Source organism: Triticum aestivum, chromosome 3A (assembly GCF_018294505.1).
Source record: "Triticum aestivum cultivar Chinese Spring chromosome 3A, IWGSC CS RefSeq v2.1, whole genome shotgun sequence".
Taxonomy (NCBI): Eukaryota; Viridiplantae; Streptophyta; class Magnoliopsida; order Poales; family Poaceae; genus Triticum; species Triticum aestivum.
In genome coordinates, this window is record NC_057800.1 from 39208125 (window position 1) to 39234105 (window position 25981).

General features: G+C 44.8%; 1 long non-coding RNA gene across 13 annotated transcripts; it reads left to right on the plus strand.

Annotated features, from left to right (window-relative positions):
- The first annotated feature begins 6569 nt into the window (after nt 1-6569).
- Nucleotides 6570-12109, plus strand: LOC123060084 (uncharacterized). 13 transcript variants are annotated; one of them, XR_006427734.1, is made up of 9 exons: nt 6588-6983; nt 7032-7162; nt 7733-7801; nt 8469-8562; nt 8705-8757; nt 9178-9247; nt 10796-11386; nt 11598-11697; nt 11863-12109. It is a non-coding gene; the product is annotated as an uncharacterized lncRNA (long non-coding RNA). The 13 variants fall into 13 exon arrangements; XR_006427736.1 differs by having other exon boundaries at nt 6590-6983; nt 8469-8529; XR_006427735.1 differs by having other exon boundaries at nt 6571-6983; nt 7730-7801; nt 8705-9247.
- Nucleotides 12110-25981: the final 13872 nt, after the last annotated feature.

Consider the following 25981-nt stretch of genomic DNA (forward strand, 5'->3'; position numbering starts at 1 on the left):
CTGCCTGGATTTTGTCCCTTTTTCCTGTGTTTTTCCATACGACACTTGTTCATTCTAAGCAATATGTGGGGACTTAAACCCACAACCTCATTGTTGAGAGGTGTACCCAACAACCAACCAAGCATCCTTAAAAAAAAACCCAGGCTAGACAATCCTTTTTGTTTGTTTTAATTGAGATCCAATTTGTATACAAGCAAATCTCGTTTGAACCGTGTGAACCAACGGTTAGGCCAGTCCGAGGGCATTATTTTGGAGAGAGATACAAACTTGTCGAGAAATGGGTGAACTTAGAGCTCCGCCAAAATGGTCAGTGGTCCAACTTTTTAACTTTTTTTTTGCTGGTGGTGGATGGTAAGCAAGGAGTAGATCTTGGTTAGGTATGAGGTCGTGTCGATGGACTTGGGCCTAGGCACCCTTTGTATCTTGCTCGAATGATGTGCCCTGATTCCTAGTCGGGTGTGTGGGGTTTTCGGAGGTTTCCCTCTTATTAACTGGATCAATTCTTGGAACTTCTTTCTAATATCCAGTATGAGATAACAAGTAGACTTGTAAAAGTTGGTGCAAAATTATGATAAGATGCACTATGCATATAAAAGACAAAATTTGTACTCCCTCTGTACACTTTTATAAGACCTTGAAAACATTTCAGACAATGTGCAAAACAATCTATTCTGAATTGTCCGAAACGACTTACAAAAGTGAACGGAGGGAGTACCTATAAATAAAAATCTTCACACCTCGGTGTGTGTTAATTTGTCTTCTTTCATGTAGGACATAAGTGATCATATCTTACACAATTTTTTCTTTTGCAAAACGACATGCCATGTTAAGATTATCATCCATGATTTTCTTAAAGGAATATTCACAAATTTTTGGAGTTAACAGGGAGAGAATATAGGTTCTCTTCCCAACCTAGGTTTTGGATTCCAGATGAAAAAAAACTCAAGGGGCAACGAGATTTCCAGTCACCGCGGTAACTGAAAACAGATGACGATTACCTGCTGATTTTTCTATATGAATTTCGAATGGGGATTCTTTTTTTCTTGCGAAAGAATTTTGAATGAGAATTCAGCCAAAGTTCATACAAATTCAAAAACGTCGTCTTTTTCTTTTTGCTCAGTAAGACAATTTCTCATGGGGTACCGAGATCCGTGGTTACCGTGGTAATCAAAACCTTGTGCCCAACCATTTTGCGCAAAACCATCCATATGGCAACAACAATCCATATGACTAGACTGCTACTCTACTTAAGAAAGATTTACTTCACGTACATGAATTAAGAAGTTTGTTCCATACAAGTTTTCTACCCGGTTGATACAAGTAACTGAGACGGAAGGGGAGAACAAAGGCCTATACTGTTGCTGGAGTTTTCGACTGTGGTAGAGAAAGAAAATAAAGTTCAAGCGGGCGGACAACAATATCGTGCCTAGGATTTACTAATGAAGGCGAAATCGCATGGAACTGGTGGCTCATGCCGTGGAATGAGTTGGGGAGGCAGCTTGGGTGGGTTCACTTTGGCATCGCAGGCGAAATCACGCCGTGCGGCGGTGGTTGGGAGGGGGGTAGAGGAATTCCCCTAAAAAAAAGTTAGTAGAGGAATTTCTAACAGACTGTAAATGCAAGAACGACGTCCACACATAGTTTTAAATAGCCGGCTAAATGGTCGCCTTCATAAATAGCCCGCTTTAGCCTGCTATAGCTGATTTAGAGGTTCGCCGCTATTTTTCATAGCCGGCTATTTAAAACACTGATTCACATGTGGTTCTTTGCTGGAGTATCATGGTCCATTTTCCGAGTGGAAATCTAAGACCGATGAAACGGGAGTACGACCACACTCCACATCGAAGCTTCAACCACAGCAAGCCTCGACAGGTGACTATCCTACGTTCGGGCGTACACAAATTTCTGATTTAACCACATAGCTTGACTAATGACTCGTGTCTTCTGCATATATGTCAGAACGCAATGCAGGCCATGCAAAAACTACTCCAAAAGAGTTGGCGAGAGGGGTGGTGGTCGGAGTGCGCGCGAACGAACCCAAGGCTCCCCCACAACGGGAGAAAGCCCAGCTAGATAACTATATGGGCTCGCCGGCGGCGGCTGCCGGTCGTGCATGCATATATGCATATGCCCGTCGCGGGGGGTACAGTCCCGTACCGCGTCTGCCGGGCTCAGAGACCACGCGTCCTGCGTGAAGCAGGACGTGCGTGCGTGCCTGACCATGGGCTCAAAGCTCGGCAGCACACACACAACCACAACCCGAGCTCAGCTCCGCCGCCGTTGCCCGCGACGCCCGAGCCGAGCCTTTCCCTCGCCAACTCTACCCTCCAAAGAAGCCGGAGAGTTACAGGCCTGCGCTACCAGACCCGGCGAGGGTTCCTGCGAATGGGGCGCATTTATAGCGCGCAATTTCCGTCCGAAATGGCGATGTGGGACTAATTAATCACATCATCTGATTATTATGCGTGCTGCGATGAAACGACTGGGGATGGTGAACTGATTAATAACTTCGATCGGAGGAATTAGTTTAGTCCCCCGGCCGTCGATCCCGGCTGACTCGGCGAGGCGACGCCCGGTAGCCGAGCCGCAATGAACTCGCGCCTCCGCCGTGCCGCAGTCCGAGCTCGGATGATCGATGATGCGCCGCCCTTGCCGCGCCGGTGGATCTGCTGATCGGAGATTGAATTGTGGGAGAGCACTCTGTTTGGATGATAGGCCAAGAGGTTTTCAGGTACTTGATGGATACGACTAAACGTGCTTTTACGTTTCGGGACACTAAACACGTATTCTTGGGATACGGTTTGGTTTGGTTCGGTTCATATTAATAGCGTACTCAGCGGGTTAACCCGTGCATCCGGAGAACTAGATTAGCCGATAATTTTGTTGTCGTGAATAGTCCACATACGAGTATTATATTAGAGGGGCGTCATCCGGACACTCTTTGTGCTACTGTCTTGAGAGCAAAATACTTTCCTGATGAAAATATTTTAAAGGCAGGGCCAAAAAAGGGATCATCTTTTACGTAGCAGAGTATCGTCGCTGGTCTGCAAACGTTCAGGAGAGGCCACATTTGGAGAGTTGGTTCCGGTGAGAAAATAAATATTTGAGAGAACCATTGGGTACCTTCGAGTCTAACAAGGATGATCCACACAAGAAAAGGGAACGTGTTATTAAGAACGGTGAATGAGTTGATTGATCCTAATACAGGAGCTTGGGATGTGGAACTTATCAGGATTATTTTCTTTCCAATTGATGCAGAAAGAATTTTGAGAATTCCTTTATCAGTGCATCTAAACGAGGATTTTGTAGCATGGCATAAGACCAAATCACACTCATTTTCTGTTCGGTCAGCCTACTACTCAGAATGGGAACACCAGTTTGGTTCAAAAATTATTAGTAGTGAAGGGACCTCAAATGTTAATCCTGTTTGGTCGGCTGTGTGGAAGTTGGAAGTCCCTAGTAAGATAAAAATCTTCATCTGGCGAGCTCTTAAAGGTGTTGTTCCTGGTATGGCAGTTCTTGCTTCTAGGCATATTAAAGTCTCAGCAGAATGTCCTATTTGTCGTTCTGGGCCTGAAGATATTCTCCATTTGCTGTTTACTTGTACACGCGCTCGGCAAGTTTGGAAGGCACTTGGCCTTAATACAGTTATTGATCAAGCTTTGGCAGTGGATCTTTCAGGCTCTGTAGTTTTGGAAGAAATCCTACGATGGCCATACAGGAAGTCACCGGTGTTAGGACAGCTAGGCTTGCAAGAAACAGTGGGTGTGGCCTCATGGTACATATGGTGGGAAAGGAGAGAAGCAAGGAAAGGCGAGAACATCAAATGGCCTCTTAGCTCAGCTTTCGCTATCCAAGAAGACTATGCAGAGAAGTCTCCTCAGCAGCAGGCGAGAAGAGTAGGCTGGGAGAAACCACTTATTGGTACTTACAAGTTAAATACTGATGCATCTTTCTTTGAAGATGGTATAGGATCAATGGCTGCTATTGTGCGTAACAGTCGTGGGGAAGCAGTTGTCGGTGCTGCAGAGATTTTCAGTTATGCCTGAAGTGTTGCGTCTGCAGAAGCAATGGCACTTTACCTTGGTCTTGGACTAGTACGTGATATTGGATGCTCAAAAATCACCGTGGAGTCAGACTGTTTACAGCTCGTTACCGCTTGTAATGGAGGTTCAGAGATACTGGCATCATATACTGCTATTTTATATGATGCTTTCCAACTTGCACATGAGATATCGTCGATTCAGTTCCGTCATTGCCCCAGGGAAGCAAATAAGTTGGCACATGTTTTAGCGAGAAATGCTTATGACTCAAAACAAATGATTTGGTGGGATGATGTTCTGCCTAATTTTCTATTACCTCATGTACTGAATGATGTAACACTCTCAAATTTGCAATAAAGTGCGAAGAGGCTTCCTTTCAAAAAAAAGTTGAAAACCTAGGACGCTGATGTAGTCCTGCTAATCTTTTATGAGCTATATATATGTTTCGATTAGTTAAAAAATATTGCGAGGACCGATTAGTTATTCTTTGCATATGTTTTTTTAGAGAGGAGGCATATTGCCCGGCTTTAGCACGCTGGAGCCCTTACAAGCACAAATCCAGGTTTAAAGAGGTTCGCCGAAAAAGAACGAGAATAAAAGTAGAAAGGTTCGATACAGACCCATAGGGCTGAGGCATATGCTAAGATGCTGGTCTACTTGTCAAGTTATTCTCAGCTAGAAAAGTCCATGTGAGATGAAACCGTCAGGACGTAATCCATAAAACACATGGTACTTGAATTCTAGTAGTTTTGAAGCAAGGAAGAAGGAAAAATAAAAAGCATTGGTAATACTAGCAAAAATGCCCGTGCGTTGCAACGGGACAAAAAGTTATCACACCACCTAGCCTCAATAAGCATTGCTAAGACCACCTTCCCCCATCCATACACAGGTCAATGTCCTATATTTTAACCCCCACCCGTGTGGTCGTCTATATTTCTTCCACCATGATCGCGGCAGATATATGTCAATAAATTTGTATGAAAATATATTCATGTACTCTATGCTTATTTGCTATTATATTCTTTGTTTTGTTTTATTGTTGCATCATCATATCATCGTGCCATTAAAACACAAATAAATAAACTGCATAGATCTTTGATCTATTTAAAATGAGGGAATTCATTGTGGTTCTCTTTATAATCCATGAACATATCCTCCCAATATTATTAGCGAGCTAGAATAAAACATTCCATTAATTTTGGAATCACCCATAACCAGACTTGCAATTGAATTTCCTTTTGATTCCAAATATTTTAAATTCATGTGATATTCTCCAAATAACTCTTTGAAGTTGTGGTGCTTTGATTTGCCAAATCTCATCTTGGTTCCCCTTGAAATAAATTCTTTTTGTTTTCTTGTTTGAAAAATAGAAAATGAAGGAAAGACTTTTTTTTCTACCAGGCCGCCCCAGCTCCTTCCCTTTCGCCATAGAAGCCGCGGCCCATGCCCTAGGCACACCTCTCTCTCCCGATCAGATAGATCGAGCATCACAACTAAAAAAAAGATAGATCGAGCATCATTGTCTCAAAAAAAACCCCACCACCCACTCCTCTTCCTCTCGTTCCCCTGGACCCCAGGCCCGACCAGCAGCAGTTTTCTCCAGGGAGCCCGCCCATGGAAGAGGATGGCGCGTCTCTGTCTCGATACGTCCGCCCTGGATCCACGCCGGAGCAGTCGGATCCGCCGCGTTGGCCACGCAGGCCGCCGCTGGTGCCCTTCGAGGGGAGGACGCCTGGGTAAAGATGACCCGTATATCTCATCCTGGTATCTTGGCTTGCTTGATTCTTGCAACTGACGAACATATATAAGTCGGGAGGATTTCGTTTAAAGGAGCACAGTGGTACTATTCTAGTTGATAAAATAGAAATATAAATTTGTGCAGCGGGCCTAGCCTGACTCATCTGAGCAACGAACGTATATCAGAAAATCGAACGTAGCGTACGAGAAGCAATCTGGAATGCGGGTTGAATAACAGAAACCACGGGTTTTTTTGGTCCAAAATTACTGTGTAGCGGATCACCGGACGGGCTGAGGCCCAAGTGGCAACGCTTCAGCCATGTGAGACATCTCAGGGCAAGGCCCAGGTAGTAGTGCGGACAATAGATCATGTATGCATGAAAATTTAGGGACGTGGTTCCCCAAATTAGTACCACCTTATCACTACACCACGGTACGTTATTCCCTACCGATGTGTGTTGGGAAAGTTATCAATTACCGACCAATCGTTGGTTGAGAAAGCCCTCATCGGACTGTTGGTTGGGAAAGCTTTCATATGCCGATCAACAGTCGGTCGGGAATGAATGCACAAATGCCATCGAGCGGTCGGTCGGCAATTCTTGTATACCCTTTGAACTATGGGTCGGTAAATAACGCCGACCGACCGCATGTGGCTAAATGGGCCAAGCGGGCGACGAAAAAATTTAGCGCCAAGTTTTGGCCCAGCCCGCGAACGTCGCTGCTCTTTCCTTCCCAGTACCGTGAAATCCCTAATTCCCCACTACTAGCCGCCGCTCACGCCGCCCCCAACATCGCGACGCTCACTGCTCTCTCCGGTCGGCCGCTGCACCGCGCCGTCGTCCTCAAACCCTCCTGCCGCCCCCACAGCACCCATCCCCCCCCCCCCCCCCCCCCCCCCCCCCCCCCCCCCCCCCCCCCCCCCCCCCCCCCCCCCCCCCCCCCGAGATCGAACCCTCTACACCACCAAGGTGCTCCATCCCCACCCCGTCACCAAGAACTCCGGCCTCTTCGTCATCCTGGGTGCCGGGCAGATCCCGGGGAAGACTATGTCGGACGTGGAGAAGCACTTCCCACGCTATCTTGCTCCTCCACTGCCGGCCCCACGTCGTCCTGCCTACCAGTGCCCCCCACGCGGCCCTGCTCCCCGCCGTTGCCCCCTCCAGGTTGCCGGCGGCGGAGATTTATGTCCGTGCGAACATCCCGGTGAGGCATCTCTCTCTCTCTCAACTGACAACCAAATTCATCTCACAGATCGGAAACATCAGTGCCAGTGGGTTCTTCTTCAGAGACCATCCATTTGACGTTCTGCCCCGAGTCCCGATGACCTTCTTATGTGCGGATGTCAAAAGACATGCCTTCTTTGTACCATTCGCGAGACCAAAGTGAGTTCAGAGTGTACGTATTTCTCAAATTAGTTCTTGAGTGGACTATTTGTGTCTATGCTCTTCAATCATTGCAAACCTATTTCTGATATTCCCGTTGTGCTTCTGTTGGACAACTTCAGATTTGTGGGCAAAAAAAAATCCATAATCAAACATTTATATGTATAAATCTTATTCAATACAAATATCCTTTGTCCTTGCCAACGGGCACCCAGAAAACATTATTTGTTTGAAGTAAAGTACCCACATGTAGCATTTGAGAGGGGATACAAAATAGTTTTGTAAAATAAGCTGGCCATAATCTGAAATCTGATTCTGAACTCTGTCGTGTTTTCTACAGCACTTACATGTTAATGTAGATGGAATTGGATTATGAAACCAGCCTTACCATGATAAAAGTACTGAACCTGACATCTACAAAAATATATTCCTTGCATAATCTCTTGCTTTTCCTTGATGAGAAGCCTTATGTTCAACTTGTATATTTCAGATTTTGTTTTTTCAAGTTATTTTTGTATGGACAATGTATGATACAACCTGTATAATATTGTTGGTGAACATTTTTAGCAGTGCCTGACAAAAGAAGGCAGCCAAACCTACTAACCAGCGGGATCCGAATGATGTGTGGATTTCCAAAAGGTATTTTCTTATACTGTTAGACCATGTTTGATATTGATTTCATGAATTCCTGCTAAAACATCATTGTTTCCTTGAAGTTCAATTCCTGTAGCACCTATTTTGTTTCCTGTGATCCACATGTTAGGCAAAGAAATGGTTCGATTATGTAAAGTGTAGTCCTTGAAAACTAAATTAAATAGCTAGATAAGCACTGCCCATTAGTTTTCTCCCTCCTCCCCTCTCTACCTGCAGTGTACAGATTTCAACCCCCGGCGACGGAGTCATGCACCACATCGGCCCAGCGCGCAATTTTATGTAAAAAAACTAGCACTACTTTGATTCATGTATTGATTTTTCTATGAGCGAGCAGTAGCGTTTCCTGCTTTCAGCATGTTGTCTATTCTACATATATCTATTTAACTTGTGTGAATCCTTTGTTTCAGACCTAAAATGTTTCCTCAAAATTAATAATTTGTGCCCTGTGAATCATTGCTGCTATCCTCTGTAGAAACGCCCAATTTGAAGCGGGATCACTAAGCATATTGATCACCATCTAAACATATTGGTGTCACATTTCAAGATTGATCTGTCATTGAATGCCAATTATTTGACGTGTGTCAGCTTAAGAGTACAAATATATGAAGCATTTCTCCTCTTGTTATTGTACTTAGTTTTCCACCGATGACAGGAAGAAGAAGGCCATTCACAAGACCACGACCACTGATGGCAAGATCACGACCTTGAAAATGGTAGTAATGAACACCATTCTTGGTATCGAAGAGGTCAACATTGTCAAGGATGACTTAGTTATCCAATTTCAGAATTCGAAATGTGAAATGTTGACATGTTATACCATTACTTCTATAGAATTGAGGATCCACTTAAACATTTCTTCTAACATTGGTGATTCTTGATTTCTCCCAGTGCAAACATCCATCACAACACATGGGTAGTCACTGGAACACCTCCGTTGAAAAGTAACTCTTGCTTTAGAATCTTCATGGCTTAATTGTTTCGTCGAGTAGCCTTATTTTTCTGGAGCAACATAAATATCTTTAAGATATGTCAAACTGCTTTCGCAGGCAGTGATCTGAATTTTATTTGTACATCTACTTTTAAGTTTGATGGGTATGTAAATATTATTAATGTACATGGCATAATATGATATCCACTTGAACTCCTTGTCAATATTCAATATCAAAGTTGAATATGTCCGCCTTGCCCCAAACTCCACAGTCTTAGTCACTGCAATTTAACTTTATTTATATATGCAATAAAAGTAGTTGAAAACCAAACTGGTAAATTCTAGTTGTACCATATTTGTTCTTTGAGAGTTGCACTACATTCTTTGACTTGACATAACTGCAATTTCACCTTTGGCCCTTTATTTTTGACAGAGCTGCAAGCTATGTTTTTAAGGCGGTAAGGCGAGGCGAGGCGCTGGAGGGGCGCCTCACTGCCTAAGCGGTAAGGCATAAGGCGAGGCGACGCCTTAGACACATACATATATAATAGATGGCAGCCAATTAGGAGATTTAACTACTAGCATTGACATCATAAATTGTACATACATATATAACAGATGGCAGCCATTTAGGAAATTTAACAACTAACAGTAACATAATTAGTTGTTGCCAAATCATAGGCCTCAAATCATCTTCTGTATATGACAGAACGGCGCCTTTGAACTTCAGCTTCATCCTTCTCATCAATATATCGCTCCATAGCTTTAAACTTTCTAGTGTTTAAGGTTTTGCGCATCTCTATCCTAATCTCCATAGATGCCTCGGGACACATATCTGCATCACTACAACCCCCAGAAAGGTGCTGCTTCAGCCTTCTCACTCCAGCATGGACTATCTTGCCACACAATGTACACTGGAGTAAATCTTTCCTCTCTAAATCTGGCCAGAACCCATACTTCCAAACTGGATCATCTGATGTAGCTCTTCTCCTAGGATCCATCAGAGCAGGGCCACCTCGCTGCTGCAGCAACACTGAGAAAAGACCCAATCAACCGTCAAAGAGAGAAGAGCCAAATCACTAGAGCAAGCAGACAAGCATGGGGAAGGAGAGAAGCGATGGTGGGGTTGCTGCCTTGTGGATGGAGAAGCAGATTTGGGAGCAAACAGATGCAGAGGAGGAGCAGGCAAGCAGCCAAGCACATCTACAGATCTACCTACAATGCAGGAAGAAACAAAGTACTAGGAGGGGTAGAAGAAAATTCAGAGGAGGCCAGGATAGAAGTGAGATGAGAACGGGAGCCACACCTTGCTGTTGCGCCAGAGTTGGAGGGAGAGCTGAGCCCGGCGAGGAGGGGCACAGATCGGAGCTGTAGAGGAAGGAGCCGCCGCCAAAGGTCAGAGAGGAGAGAAGGAAACCCTATCGGGTGGATTGGACGATTGGTTCGATCCTCTCTGTCCCGCCCTTCGCCTTATACCTGTTCGCACTCGCGCGCGAGCCCAATATTTCCAGCGAAAGCCCGCGAAAGCTTCCCGCGTGGGCCACTCTTTCCCGCCTGGAAGCAGCCCATGGCGTCCGATCTGGCCCAAGGCGCCGCCCTACGCGCCTAGGCGGACGATTCAGACGCCCTAGGATCTAAAGCGGACGCTTTACGACGATGTGTAAGGCAGGTTCGACGCCTTGCCATCGGAGGGCGCCCCGACGCTAAGGCGTCGCCTAAGCGACGCTTCACAGACGCCTTAAAAACAGAGGCTGCAAGATATTCTGGCAACACTTATCAACCAACTGGTAAGTCCCTTTACATTCTCACATTAGTCCAATGGTTGCCTATGTTTCCGGAAAAATATCGCCATACTTGAAATGGAAGACAGTAAAACATTTGAACCAAACTAGTGCCTTTATACCATGCCTCAATAGGAAATTCCTTTTCGACAGGACCTGATAACATGGATAGCCTGTGAAGCTATATAGCGATGTACCTCTTCTGGTTGTTGATTATTAAAATTTTATTGTTTGACACTCATCTCCACCCAATTAACTTTCAATGACCAGGAGCTAGTCATCCATGGTGGCAACGACATCGGGAAGATCTCACCTTGCTTTTTTACTTGGATTTATAGCCTGGGTTTGTTGGTGAAGTAATGATCGAAGGAGATATTAAATTGTTGTCTGTGGTAGCAAATGGCTTGCCTACAACAGAGGACTTTGAGCATGTCACTGATTTGGAAATATTGAAGGTTCCACCTGTCCCCATGGATAAATTCCTTTATCTTTTTATTGGGTTAATCTCTACAGCAAATAATTTTAAACGTAGAATAGTGGTTCGTAGAACTGGGGTATCATGCGTGGGTAGTGACCACCTTATTGAAGATCCTTCTTCCTGTTTTGATTGCATTTTCATTCACTATGTACTTGGTTACACCTTGTCACAAGACAACACTCTTCAAAATTTTGTCAAAACTCTTCTTGTGTTCTGTTTATTCTAGAATTACAGCTCCTCACTTCATGGTCAATACTTATGTGCCTCTTTTGCTGCCTTTGATAAAATCATAAAAATGAGGTGGTGAACGAGGAGCTCTGGAATGAAGCACAGACATATGGAGACATCAAGTTGCTGCTGTTTGTTGATTATTATAACAAGTGGTACATAAATTCATATGTATCTTTTTATGGCACAGGGAAACTCTTTGCTTGACGGAAACTTAAAAAAAACTAATGATGGAAACTTACTACTACTGGCGTTTTGGATGGCCATGTGTACTATTATCATTTATCATGTTGCAGATGCTTAGCAAATGCCTTCGCAGCTATCTGTTCTTAATCGTCTGATTTCTTGCTCCTTTCACTTATGTAGGAATGGCAAGTTATCCCCCATGGGCAATAGACCAGGATAAATTGTATGTCAGGATATAGCAAAAGAAGTTTACAGGAAACACAAAAGAGGGGAGCAAAAGGTACATGCTCTTCTAAAATTTGTAGAAGGGCTTCCCCTTTTCTCGTTAGTGATAATGAATTCTCTTCAGTTGCTTTCATATCAAATGATATTGAAGGAAGCTTATAGAAAATACAATGTTCTCCATTTGTGGTGCAGAATATTAACTGTGGATTTTGACTTGCAGATTTTCAAGCTGGAGGATGTCCTCCAAGATGAAGAATGAAAGCTTTGATGTCAAGTATGAGAACGATGCAAGGATCTTTTTCGAAGGCTATGCGGATGGGCATGTAGTTGCTTCCCCACTAGTAGGAGCCAAGGCAGACAATGTGCCTTTTAGACAAATTCTAGAAAACAAAACAAGGATTTTTTGCTCTCAGACAATGAACCATAACGTTTCCTTTATTTAATTACTTACATTGGTTTATAGGAAACTTTGATGGTCATCAGTTCATAACAGATTAACTATATATATATATAAATATATATATATATATATATATATATATATGTGTGTGTGTGAAAAAAATAATGAATGTGTGTTATTATTGTTTGATTCTAGTTTAATATTGTTGGATGACATGCACCTTATACTATTATGAATTATGTAACTTGATTGACATTCTATTGGTAATGTGAAATCTAACAATGGGAGGCCTAACGGTTGTTGGTCGCTAAAACAACAAACCCCGTCAGACAGTTGGTCGGGAAAGGTTAATTCCAGGCCCAACTGAACGTTGGTTGGGAAATAATTCACAATCTGATAGTCGGTAGGGAAAGGCCCATGGCAGCCCCAACAGATTGTTGGTCGGGAAATATTACCCTGTCCAACAGTCGGGAAAGGCCCATGGCAGCCCCAACGGACTGTTGGTCGGGAAAGGCCCATGGCAGGCCCAATAGATTGTTGGTCGGGAAAGATATGCCATAGCTGACAAGCAGTCGGTCGGGAAAGGGTTTTCCCGTCGGGACTTCCCCAACGGATAGTGTCGGTCGACAATACTCTTTCCCACCCGACTGTTTGTTAGGGGAACTTGTATTCCTGACCAATTTGTCTGTTGGGGATGTAGTGCTATGGTGTAGTGTATATATATGTTTTAAATTCAAACTGAAAGAAAGTGTATTGTGACGTAATATTTGTATGTATTATCTTTTGGGCGATGCTAGGCGCCGGCGCATCGGCCGAACGCTTCGGCCGGTCCAACCCTAGCCGTCAGATCGGCCCGACCCGATCCGTTGGATCTTTATCCAATCATGTCGTCTTCTTCCTCTCGCGAGCGCGGACAGGAAAAGGAACCCCGTCTCGGCGGCCGCACGTGTTTTCCCTCGTCGCCGCCCCCTTGCCTGCCCTCCCCGTCTCTGATCGCCGCCCGTCTTCGCCGGCCGCCCTGGTCGCCGGTCCCAGCCCTCGGCGGCCGTCCTCGTCACCGGCTTCGTTCATGCTACATCCCACCCATGCAGTTGTAGTTTCCGTGGCAACCATTGTAGCTCCGATGGCGACGACTGGAGCTCACTGGCGTGCTCACGGGTGTGCTCGCCGGCGCTCATCCCCCGCTTGCAACAAAAAAATCGAGTGCCCAGGGAGATGCCCAGTGCTGCAACCTATGACCAAAAAAGCTTCAACCAGCTATGGAAAAAGTTTCAACTCGTATGACGGAAAACTATGAACGACCAAAGAAAAGTTACAACTGGTGACAAAAAAGCTTCATCTGGCGACGAAAAAAGCTCCATCCGACAATGAAAAAAGCTTCAACTATGAAGCCGTAAGCCATGGACAACAAACGAAAAAGCTACAACCGGTATTGAAAAAAGCTTCAAACTTGTTGTCTTAGCTGTGAACCTCGCGACGATGTTGACGTCGTTTTGCTGCAACCATAGTTCGTTTTGCTAAAACCGGCGTCGGAATTTGCTACAACCATTTTCCACATCTACTTGCTACTGCTCCACCGAGCTCCGACACCCGCCCATGGCCATCGTCGCCGCGGTGCCATTCCGGGAGAAAAAAGGTTCAATGGTTGCAGCTCCGCGCGTGGTCGGTTGCAGCTTAGACGTGGTCAGGTCCGACGAGGCAGGCAGAGCTCCGATGACGCGGATCCGAGCAGATCCGGTCGAGGGCAGCTGGATCGGCTGATTCCAGTGGCCGCGAAGTCCCAGAGGCCTTCAGGCGGCGATGGTAACGACGGGGCATGAGAACGAAGCAGAGAAGGAGAGAGAGATGACCGACAAAAAAAGAAAAAAATGAAGGAGAAGGATATGAGAGATGTCTGCGTGCGGCCCTTTGACCGCGTGGACGCGTGATCGGCCGAGCATTCGGCCGGCGCGCCGTTCGCAAACATCTACCTTATCTTTTTCTAATGTAGCAAGATGCTTTTGAATGTCACTCGCAAAAAAAGATGCTTTTTGAATGCCTATCTTGGGAGGGAGGGGGGCCAAGACAAAAGATTTTTCATATCCTTGGGGGTGGAGGGGGGCAAGACAAAAGATTTTTCATTTTTATTGATTGAGAAGAAAAAAGTTTGCCTAGTTAATTAGAGGAAAAATGGACGAAAATCTAGATTAGAACCCACCACGGGGCACACTCGGACGACCTAGCCACAAACGCCAAATAGTCGACCGAAGCGTCGAGAACATGGCAACTCCAATTTTACTTAAGAGCTTCACAGGAGAAAGTTGCAAGACTCACACCGGCCTAGTCCAATGCAACACTCGGAGAACACCGCCAGCTGAAAACCACCCTCATGGAGTCATCGGTGCCATAGTGACCCAGCCGACCTCAGCTCCGACTTCTCTGACACAACACGAAACTAGCATAGGTGTACACATTGGCACACCTGACCGTCGACACCATAAGGAGAAGCCGCGACCCAGCTCTGCTAGCCAACATCGTTGTTGCCGCATAGTCGCAACTCCAACCACCCACATTGCCGGACGGACACCAGGCCACAATGTCGTGCACGCCCAGCCCGCAGGACGCACCAATGGAACCAAGATCTTCAAGATAGCACCCTAAAGAGGGGAAACGATGTTGAAGACGCCACCGCCGCCAGACCCTGCAGCAGGATCTTTGTTTTCACCCGAAGACCTTGATCCAGGAGTTAAGGATGCGCAGATCTCCCCCGATGACGCCTCCAAGGAGCACAGCGACGCCCACAGGCGCCATCCCTACCGGCCAACAAGCATCGGCCAGGCATTCACCTGGATTAGCCCAACCACCACTCCCTTGCACCCGGCAAAGGCCAGCGAGAACCTCGACTAGTCCGCGCACCCCTAACGCAACAAGCATGCCAATGCTGCACGGGGCCACCACCTTCCTTGCCGCCAGCAAACACAGGCAAGCCAGAATAGACCGATACCAGTCAGATCTAGCGGCCGCCCTCATGTACATTTTTTGTCTACGGACGTGTCTGCTATCTGCTTGCTTCCTGACACAAGAGGCACCATATATAATGATCAAAGGTAATGCTAATAGTATGGTGAATAGCAGCATACCCTTTACCAAATTTGAAAGAGGTAATAACACTAGTGGTGCCTAAACTTGTCATCGATGTTCACTTTGGTGCCTGAACTTGAAAAATACATCAAACCGGTTTTATAACTTGACAGTATGGTTCAAATACGGTTCAAATCACGTCTAGATACATATGTATTGTTGACCAATTGCGCCATGTGCCAACCAATTGCGCCATGTAAGTTTATTATCTTATACGCACTACAGCATTTTATATATCCAACACAATCGTGGAGTTAAATGGGCTGCAGTTTGTGCACCCGTTTTCCACATGTTAGTTGTTTTTTCTTATTTTAGAAATTACAACATATTCAGGTAGTATGTGAAGTGTTCATGCTTTTAGAAAATGTATTTCTAGGTGTAAAAAGTGTGCACGTGTTTTAATAAAGTATATGTGTTTTTCAAAAGATATATTTTCAAATAAAAATAAATTTTAAAATATGTGTGAAAAAAAGAAACAATGGCCTAGCGTTCCCCCAGGATTTTATACATTCTTATATTTAAATTAAAATAAATTAAACTATACATACATTTGTCTAGTAAAAAACATTTTAATTACATGAATTTTTGAATAATACGTAAGTATTTGATAAAATTACATTAATATGTTTTAGAATATTTTTTTGTGCATATTATTTCTAAGACAATAAGATTCTAGCTTCATTTTTATTACTAATACAATAATTTCCATAAGTTTTAGAATCAATAAAACCGAAAAAGAGACTCACACGTCGAAGGGTCACATAGAAAAGCAAAAAGAACTATTTTTTTTAAAGACCTCGTGATATTTTTTTAACATGAAGATTTTGAAAATTATATTAACATTTCGAAAAAGTATAACTTTTAAAAATTGCAAAATTATTTTAACATATATGTTAATCCTTGCAAAAAATATGAAAGCATTTTATTAATTATTTTGCATTATTTTAATTTCTTGAATATTTAAAGTTGGATTAACATTTTTTGAGTGGTAATCAACTTTTTATTTAATATTGTGACTATAGTTTATATATTTTTTCTAAAAAACAAAAAATAACTAGCATGTGGAAAATTGGCATTGCAGTCGAATTAGCTAAAAAAGGTTAGCAATGCGTACAAATCTGCTAACTTTTCCTGGTGAAGTGGTTTGCGCAGGTCCTTCGCTGCGCACAGTTCGCCGGTTCAAATCCCAGATGTGCTACATTTTTATTTATTTCGGTTGTGCACTGACATGTGGGACATTTTTATTTATTTCGGTTGTGCACTGGTGGGATCTGATGGTCATCTAGGCGCACTCTTTTCATGTCAGTCTGTCTCGGCACTGCAAGTGGGTCCGGTGTGGCCGTGCCACGCTGAAATATCTAGTCTTGTACATACGTATCTGGACGTCATTTAAACCATATTTAAACCATACCGCCAAGTTATAGAACTAGTCCGGTGTATTTTTCAAGTTTAGGCATCAAAGTAAACATCGATGGCAAGTTCAGACACCGCTAGTGTTATTACCTCAATTTGAAAGGTTTAGCACCTAGCTGCACCGCTAGCTTGGATGTAAAAACAACAAATAACCAAAGCACCGATAACTCCCAAGGCGTGCCTGCATACAATATTGGACAGGGTATGCAATCGGCTGCAGCCATGGATTGCTCGTTGGATCACCGCAGTTGGTCGCCTCGTGCTAGTCAAGTCGGTATTCACATCCATCCCCGTGTATCACTCCATCGCTATGCAGCTGCCCATGTGGCTGATCGATGGGTTTGAGAAGAGAATTCGTGCCTTCTTTTGGAAGGGACTGACGTCGTCAGCGGTGGCCAATGTCTGGTGGCTTGGGAGCAAGTGTGCAAGCCGTTCGAGTTTGGCGGATTGGACATCCTGAACCTCAAGCTATTGGGCTATGCATTCCCGGCGCTGGCTATGCATGCAGCGCACATTCGATTGCTGTTGGGTGAGCCTGCAGTCGGCCGTGGAGCCTGACGTGCAGGCTGTTTTTGACTCATCCATCAAGGTGATGCTGGGGGATGGTAAGAAGGCTCTTTTCTGGATGGACATTTGGCTCCGCGGGCATTCCATTCAGTTCAAGGCCTCGAAGCTATTCCTAGTGGTGAACAACGGTGTGTGGCACTCGCGAACAGTTCATGAGGCCTTGGCGGACCGTGCTTGGATCAGGGACATCACAGGGGTGTTGACGGTTACAGTGCTAACGCAATTCCTGGTGCTCATGGATTTGCTTCTCGAGGTGCATCTCCTCTTTGAGATTCCGGATCGCATAATTTGGAACTGGACACCGACTGAGGTATATTCTGCGAGCTCGGCTTACCAGGTGTTCTTTGCTAGCCTCGATAGGTTCCCGTGCAGTCGGGCCCTTTGGAAGTCTTGGGCTCCGGCCAAGTGCAAGCTTCACTTCTGGCTAGCGATGAGGCGTCAGATTTGGACGGCGGCCAGACGCCTTCAGCACAGCCTGCAGACCCCCGTCATGTGCCCGTTATGCGAGAAGGAGGCTGAGACTGCAGACCACCTAGCATTGGGCTGTGTATTTGCTAGGAGGGTGTGGCATTCTACCCTCTCGCGTTGCGGCCTCGGTCAGTTGGTGCCCACCATGGATGCAACTAACATGGAGTGGTGGGTAGCCAGTCTCATTTACTCCCGAAGGAGCGGAGGAAGGGTTTCGATTGGCTTTCCCTCCTCATCGTCTAGATGCTATGAAAGGAGCGTAATGGTTGCATCTTCAAGCGGTCAGCGGTTGTTGCTCGAAAGCTTTGTCGTCACATCAACACTGAGGGGAGGTTGAGCTATGGAAGCTTTCTGGTGCGAGGGGGTTGTCGGACATCAGGAGATAGAACCTTCTAGCACGTAGGGCATTGTTGGGTGCCCCCTGGTGTTAATGGCTGCCCACCATATGCTGCGGTCGGGATGGTTGTAACCACGGCAAGCCGCCGGACTCTCTGTACTTCTAGTTCTCTTCTTCTAATTCTTTGTGCGTTCGCAAAAAAACTCTTCAAGGAGAGGTTTCAACACTGGTGGCACTTCCAGGTATCCATTTTAAGGGGCGGTCTCCTTTATCAATAAGGCAAATAAGAAAAATACAAGCATGCAATTTTGTGCAAACTAGGAAAATTGTAGTAAGTGTGACATTCTTGACTATTCTCTTAAAATATATAAGAGTGGCATAATAATATGCACATAAAGATGGCACAAGGTATAGTGTACGTAAAGGATAAATCACTTTCAGCCTTCCAAAACGACATGCGACACAAAAAGCAGAAACCTTGGGCTGGACTCTAAAAGGACAATATAGAGAGAAATTGAATACTAATGCAAAAATAACTCACATATAGCACATGAATAAAACTTTGACAGGTGCCGGTGCGGATGGTAAACCATTTTGCTACAAAAATTAAGCTCTATCTGAGCTATCAAACACGCACATGGAATCTAACCCCAGAAAATCTAGCACGTTAACGCAACATTAATGTATGATGTTTATAAAATTTCATATAAAAATTTGAAATATTTTTTGAGATATAAAAATGAAAAAATTGACATCAGTGTGATAATGGGTCAAATCTAAAGCCCAAGTTATATTATGTACTCCCTCCGTAAAGAAATATAAGAGCGTTTAGATCATTAAATTTTTGTTTTTTGGGTTATGTTTCGAATTTTGACTTGAAATTTTGTGACAACCTACATTGATGTTGTGTGAGTGTGCTAAATTTATTTAGAATGTTTTGAACATTTTAAAAACACAATGTGAGTTCGGTGCACCGGTTGCACTACAAGCTCCGATGCACCAGATATTTTCCCGCGGAGGAGATGGTGGCACTGGAACAAAGTCGAATGTTGCACTTAGTGGTGGAACCAAGTGGTTTTTTACACTTGACAACTTAAGTTTGCAAGTTGTAGCCTGTTTTTTGCGAAAGTCCTGGTAGAGAGTCGGTGGGATTTCCTATTCCGCACGTCGGTCTCTGGATAGCGGCCACATGCATACCCTCCTAGGCATTTGTAGACGGGCCCCTATTCTTTCTCCCATCGGTTTTGGGAAGGTTTGATTATACAACCATCCCTCGAGCCGAGCCCAATACGAGATTATCGCCTGGGATGTAGGCTTGTTTTTCATCGCGGCACATTTTTGCATTCGTGCCTCGCTTCACGAGTTAGTAGTCATACAAGTCTATGGACCGGCCGATCACTCTCGTTCGGCGAAGTTCTTGGCGGAACTCCAGGCCAAAGTCACCACTGTGACCGCTGCCGCGCTCCCCGTTCTGGTGGGTGGAGATTTCAACCTTATCAGATCAGGAGCCGATAAGAATAACAGCAACATAAACTGGCCTAGGGTGGCTATGTTTAACTCCGCCATTGCTTCCATGGCCCTAAGGGAGGTGGCCAGGTCGGGCGCGAGATTCACATGAACTAACAAACAACTTGATCCGGTGCGATCAGTGCTGGACAGGGTGTTCATGTCGCCGGAGTGGGAAATGGGCTTCCCTCTCTGTACATTTCTTCCGGAACAAACGCGGACTCAGACAGGGTGACCCGATGTCCCCACTCCTGTTCAATTTTGTGATAGATGCTCTATCCGCGATGCTTCGGAAAGCGGCCGCGGCTGGCCACATCCAAGGGTTGGTAGGCCACCTCATTCCAGGGGGAGTGATGCATCTATAATATGTAGATGACACGCTGCTTCTGTTTCGCCCAGACCACCACATCATTGCGTCGGTCAAGGCAATTCTTATCTGTTTTGAGCTCATGTCGGGGCTCAAAATAAATTTCCACAAATGCGAGGTGCTCACGATGGGGGTTGAGCCGGAGGAGGGTAGGCGCATAGCCAATTTGCTCAATTGCAAGGTGGGCAAATTCCCGCTGACATACCTCGGCCTCCCAGTTGACACCAAAAGGCCTACGATAGAGGATTGGGAACCTCTATGTGCTAAGGTGAGGGGTAGGGTGTGCCCTTGGAGGGGTAAATTCCTTTCAAAAGTGGCCAGGCTAGTTCTCACGAACTCAAGCCTCTCTTCCTTGCCAATGTTTGCTATGGGCCTATTTTTGCTTGCAGAAGGGGTGCATGCAAAGTTTGACACACCCCACACTAAGTTCTTTTGGGAAGGAACTAGCCCGAACCGTAAATACCATATGGTTAAATGGGCCTGGGTGTGCCGACCCAAGGACTTGGGGGGCCTTGGGATCACCAACTCGAGACTGCTTAACATCGCTATGATGTGTAAGTGGATCTGGAAAATTGTTCGGGGGCGTCCGGTCTGTGGGTTGATCTCCTTAGGGCCAAGTACTTCCCGAATGGGAATTTGTTTGAGGGTATGGCAAGGGGCTCGCCTTTTTGGAATGATCTCCAGACGATCAAGTCGGCCTTTGCCTTGGGGGCTAAATTCTCGACAGGAGATGGTCGATCAGCGCGTTTCTGGATAGATCTTTGGATAGGAACCCGCCCCTTATGGGAGGAATTCCGTGACCTGTACGACATCGCTGTGGATCCAGGCATGTCGGTGGCTGATGCGCTGCGATCAGCTCCTCCGGAGGTTCAGTTCAAACGTGAACTCCTGGGGCAAGAGCAGGCCAGCCTAGTGGCCCTGCGGCAGCTGATCGATCGGGTGGACCTTTCGAACCAACTGGACTCGGTGAGCTGGGCGCTCACCAGTTTGGGGAAGTTCTCGGTTAACTCTCTATACCGAAAGCTGTGCCCGGGGCTGTCGCAGCTTGTGGTTGCAGGGTTATGGAAAGCGCGGTTGCCACTGAAGATCAAACTATTTCTTTGGCAAATGTTCCGTGATAAGTTACCCACCTCCCTGAACGTGGCCAAACACAATGGTCCGGCCAATGGTCCATGTGTGTTGTGTGGGGACCCAGAGGATGCGAACCACATTTTCTTTCGGTGCCCCTTAGCACGGTTTGCGTGGAGCGCAGTGCGGTCGGCGACTGGGGTCCTGTGGGACCCTCGCTCGGCAGCCGAGCTTATTCACCTTTTAGACGCGTTGCAAGGCCCAAAGAAACGGGTCGTGTGGAGTTGTGTTCGGGCACTTCTTTTGTAACGCCCCGAGACCGATGTGCCAGGTGTCGTCCAGTTATTCATTGTTGTTGCTTTGTCATTGCTTGCGTGTCATGCATTGCATATCATGCCACCAGGGGCAACTCTGGGCTGACCTACCGGAAGTTTAGACAATCCGGTGTGCCCTGAGAAAGAGATATGTGCAGCTCCTATCGGGATTTGTCGGCACATTCGGGCGGTGTTGCTAGTTTAGTTTTACCTTGTCGAAATGTCTTGTAACCGGGATTCCAAGTCTGATCGGGTCTTCCCGCTAGAAGGAATATCCTTCGTTGACCGTGAGAGCTTGTGATGGGCTAAGTTGGGACACCCCTGCAGGGATTTGAACTTTCGAAAGCCGTGCCCGCGGTTATGGGCAGATGGGAATTTGTTAATATCCGGTTGTAGAAAACCTGAAGTTGACCTTAATTAAAATACATCAACCGCGTGTGTTACCGTGATGGTCTCTTTCCGGCGGAGTCCGGGAAGTGAACATGGTGTTGGAGTTATGCTTGACGTAGGTTGTTCTAGGATCACTTCTTGATCATAGTTTCTCGATCGCGCTTTGCCTTCTCTTCTCGCTCTCATTTGCGTATGTTAGCCACCATATATGCTAGTCGCTTGCTGCAGTTCCACATCATACCTTTACCTTACCCTTAAGCTTAAATAGTCTTGATCGCAAGGGTGCGAGATTGCTGAGTCCCCGTGGCTCACAGATACTTCCAAAACCAGCTTGCAGGTGCCGATGAGTCCATGCAGATGACGCAACCAAGCTCAGGAGGAGCTCGATGAAGATCTTGTCCTTTGTGTTGTTTCGTTCTAGTTGATCAGTAGTGGAGTCCAGTTGGGGTCGATCGGGGACCGTGTCGCATTTGGGGTTCTTCTTTTATTTTGGTTCCGTAGTCGGACCTTGATTGTATTTGGATGATGTAATGCTTTATTCATGTAATTGTGTGAAGTGGCGATTGTAAGCCAACTATGTATCTTTTTCCCCTATTGTATTACTTGGGTTGTGTGAAGATTACCTCACTTGCGACATTGCTTTCAATGCGTTTATGCCTCTAAGTCGTGCTTCGACACGTGGGAGATATAGCCGCATCGAGGGCGTTACAAGTTGGTAATCAGAGCCTTCCCCGACCTTAGGAGCCCCCACCGATTGATCGTTTTTAGCAGCCGAGTTGTGTCTAGAAAAAAATGTTTTTAGTCATTTAGGAATTATATATCGGAGAGTTTAGGAATTCTTTTTACTTCCCAGTCTCCTCATCGCTCTGGTAAGGCATCCTGACGTAGAGTTTGACTCTTCTCTTCTCAAATTTCACAAAAAAAATTTAGGATCATGTGGGTATCTTGGAATCGTTCTGATGGATTTGTGACGAGAACATTGTTCTTGGTGCCTCCTGTCATTTAGGGGTTGTGGCAGTGTCCCGGGGAGTTGTGCGCCGAGGTGTTGTCGTCACAATTTTATCATTGCAGTTCTGGAATACCTGAGTTTAGTATGCCGACATCGAAAATCTCTTTTATGTAGTTCGTTGGTGAGATAACCTCGACGCCACCCAGTACTGGGGCGGGAGTTCGGGAGTATTGCCATAACTTGTATAATGGATGCTTTTCGAAGGTTGAGGTAGATGATTTCCGAAGGTTTCTTGGTTATGTGTTGAAGGATGGATACAGTTGGATGTAGGATTTGCTAGTTTTGTGTGAGATATTATGCTTCCCCTGTATCCCCAACACCTGATTGCATAACCAGAAAATTTTGGGAGTTTATTAGTGGGAATTCAAGTAGCTCTTAGGATATCTTTCCGACAGATGTATGATATGAAATTGGGGTTTGACGTCTAGTGGTCCGCCTATTCACGGTTGGTTTTACAGTGGTCTCGTTGTGTCTTAAAGAGTCCTTGGCTATGCCGACTCGGGGACGCTTCGTATGTCATGTGCACTGCCTTGTACATGATGGTACTGTACGATCGAGCCCGTGTAGGCCCCACCACGAAAACTTCGGACGAAATCTCTATCATATGTTTGTTCCGGCTTATTCTACAAGCCAATCCTTTGTTTTGTTTTTGAGTTGTGGTATTCGAGTTGCTTCAATGTCAAATGTTGATTCCATACCTTCCCCCAAATGGTGTTCTCATATTCCTATGTGAATACTAATCCTTCTCGATCATCGAGTTTCTCATGCCAATCCTTTTCAACCGGTGTGCTTCTCTTCTAGTGGATCCGATCATTTCAACATCCGCAAGATCCAATCTCAGTTTTTCATCAATGTTGTTTGTTTCATCTGTCTTCAAGTTGTCTTTGTTTTCCCGCCCTCCCACCCTTTTTCTTCAAGGATTCAGATTTCTTGATCGAGTTTCCAGCTTATTAATGTGAAGTCTCTCCATTCTTTTCCGTCAATGTTCTTATCCGGTGATTCTCAGGAAGATGCTAACGGAGCTTCTAGTTCATCATTCTTCGTTCTCTTTTATCCGATGAATTCAATTCAAGCTTTGCCAATTATATCCTTTCCTCGTTGCAAATACCTTCCCATGCCGGTGCACCTCATAATCTTTCACTTCTCACTATTCATTTGTTCGGGAGTGACAAAGATAGCTCAGAAGATTTGTGCTTCCACTCTGCAGTCGTTCAAGGTCTTTCGAGGATGTTATCTCATTCAAGCCTTTTAATTCAACCGGTGCAATCTCTCTTTTAAATCTTTTCAACGGTGTTCTTTTGAGTGGGCCCTAACCCACAGGTCTTTTTCCAGGATCTTACCTGACTCTTCTGATCTTTCCGGAGTTATTCTCAAATTCTTTTCTAAAGTTTGACGTAAGAATGATTTATCATCAGTCAAATGCCTTTCTCCAAGATCTTTCTTTTCTTCTCATCGTTGGTTCAACCTTTCTAATTTTCATCCCGAAGTATCTCTACAATTTGGTGGTATTTCTCGTCGGCATTCTCAGTTTGGAAGACCGAAGAAGATTCTTCTTTCAACCTTGCTCCATTCTCTTCAAGATTCTTCATTCGAGATTGTTGCCTTCCTCTCGTAATTGCTTTGATCGTGAGAATTCTTTTCACTTATCGGAGAAATTCAAGAGTCTTCTCAGTTTGTTATCCGGAGTCCATCATCTAAGATTTGTTCATTCTCACCTTTCAGCTCTCTTTCTCTAAATCTTACCGGTGCATCGTCCAAGTGATCTATAATCAGTTCGTGATCTCTTCGTTCTCATGGATCTAAATTCTCTCAAGCATCTTAGTTTATTTGCTAATCCTTCCCGGTGTTTCTTCATGTTTTATTCGTTCTTTTTCAATTCTTACGGTGGTTTCTTCAAGATTCCTCTTCTTACGTTACCATACTTCCGTTCCTTCAAATCCTACCGGTGGATCATCGAAGGTCTCTTCAAGTTTGCGCATTATCTATTTTAATCCTTTCTACGAGAATAACTAGTATGCCAAATCCATTGATTGTCATCAATTTAATTGGTGAAGGATAAGCATAATGTAATTCTTATTCTTGTTTCATCCAAATGATGAATTCTTATTCCGGAGGCCCTTCAAACTCTCGGTTTCATTTGTTTCATCTTCTCTTTTTGCCCGGAGTTCCAACCTCTTTCAATTATATTATCACGGAGTTCTCTATCTAAATCATTGCGAGGCTTAAATCTTATTCTTTTCATCATTCAATTATTTTGGATCATTCTTTTATTACCGGAGTTCTTCATGAAGGTTCTACATGATGGATTCATCAAGGATTTAATTCCTTCTCGAAGTTTTCATCGAGATTCTTTTCTAAGGAGCTCAAGCATTCTTCATCTTGCTATCTGGAGTGCAATTCTTTCTTCCGTATCATTGGAGGTGGTATTATGTCATTCTTGATAATTTGAGTTCATGTTTCATGATTCACATGTTGTTAAGAATGAGGTATTTTAAATCCACCAATCTCTTAGTTGGAGTTATCTTGTGTCATGTTTCACCTATAGCCTTCCCTAAGGATTGTTGCTAGTTATGGTGCTTATAAATGACCCAAGTTCTTCATTTATCCTCCCGGTGAAATAAGTTTCTCGTCTCCTCGTTCATATCAATCCAATTCTTTTCCCATGAGTGGCAGGCTGTCACCTCATAATTTGAGATGTATTCCATAAGACCATATCAACCTTATTATTTTCGTTGGAGGTTTTTTTTCAACAACTCCGTTCGACCCTTCTCCTAAGCATGCCTTCTCAAGCTCTTTTTGGCAGAAGTTGGCATTTCATCCTCATTTCTCCTATTTCAATTATCTATCTTCTATTCCTCCGTTCCGAAGGCATTGTGATGTTGCTCTCCTCAACCCATCTTCTCGCTTTGTCGAGATCATGTTCTTTTCATGCTTATCTTCTTAACCATAGTGTTGTGTCCCTTTTGCTCAAGTTCTCTCATTTTATCAAGTTTTCATCTCTTCTCATCCGAAGTGCCACCCGAATCGGTTCTTTCTTATTCCTCTTTCTTAACGGAGTGTTTTCAACTTTGTTCTTCTCCGTTGCTTTCTTTCTTTCATTTTATGCAACCTTCTCAAGGTTCTTTGGTTTCACTCGTTAGTCAAAGAAGCAACTTAGTTTTACCTCTTCTCTTTCTTTTCCGTTGTCCCTCCGGTGCCATTCTAGATCTCGGGACGAGATCCTCTCGTAGTGGTGGAGTGTTGTAACGCCCCGAGACCGATGTGCCAGGTGTCGTCCAGTTATTCGCTGTTGTTGCTTTGTCATTGCTTGCGTGTCATGCATTGCATATCATGTCATCATGTGCATTTCATTTGCATACGTGTTCGTCTCATGCATCCGA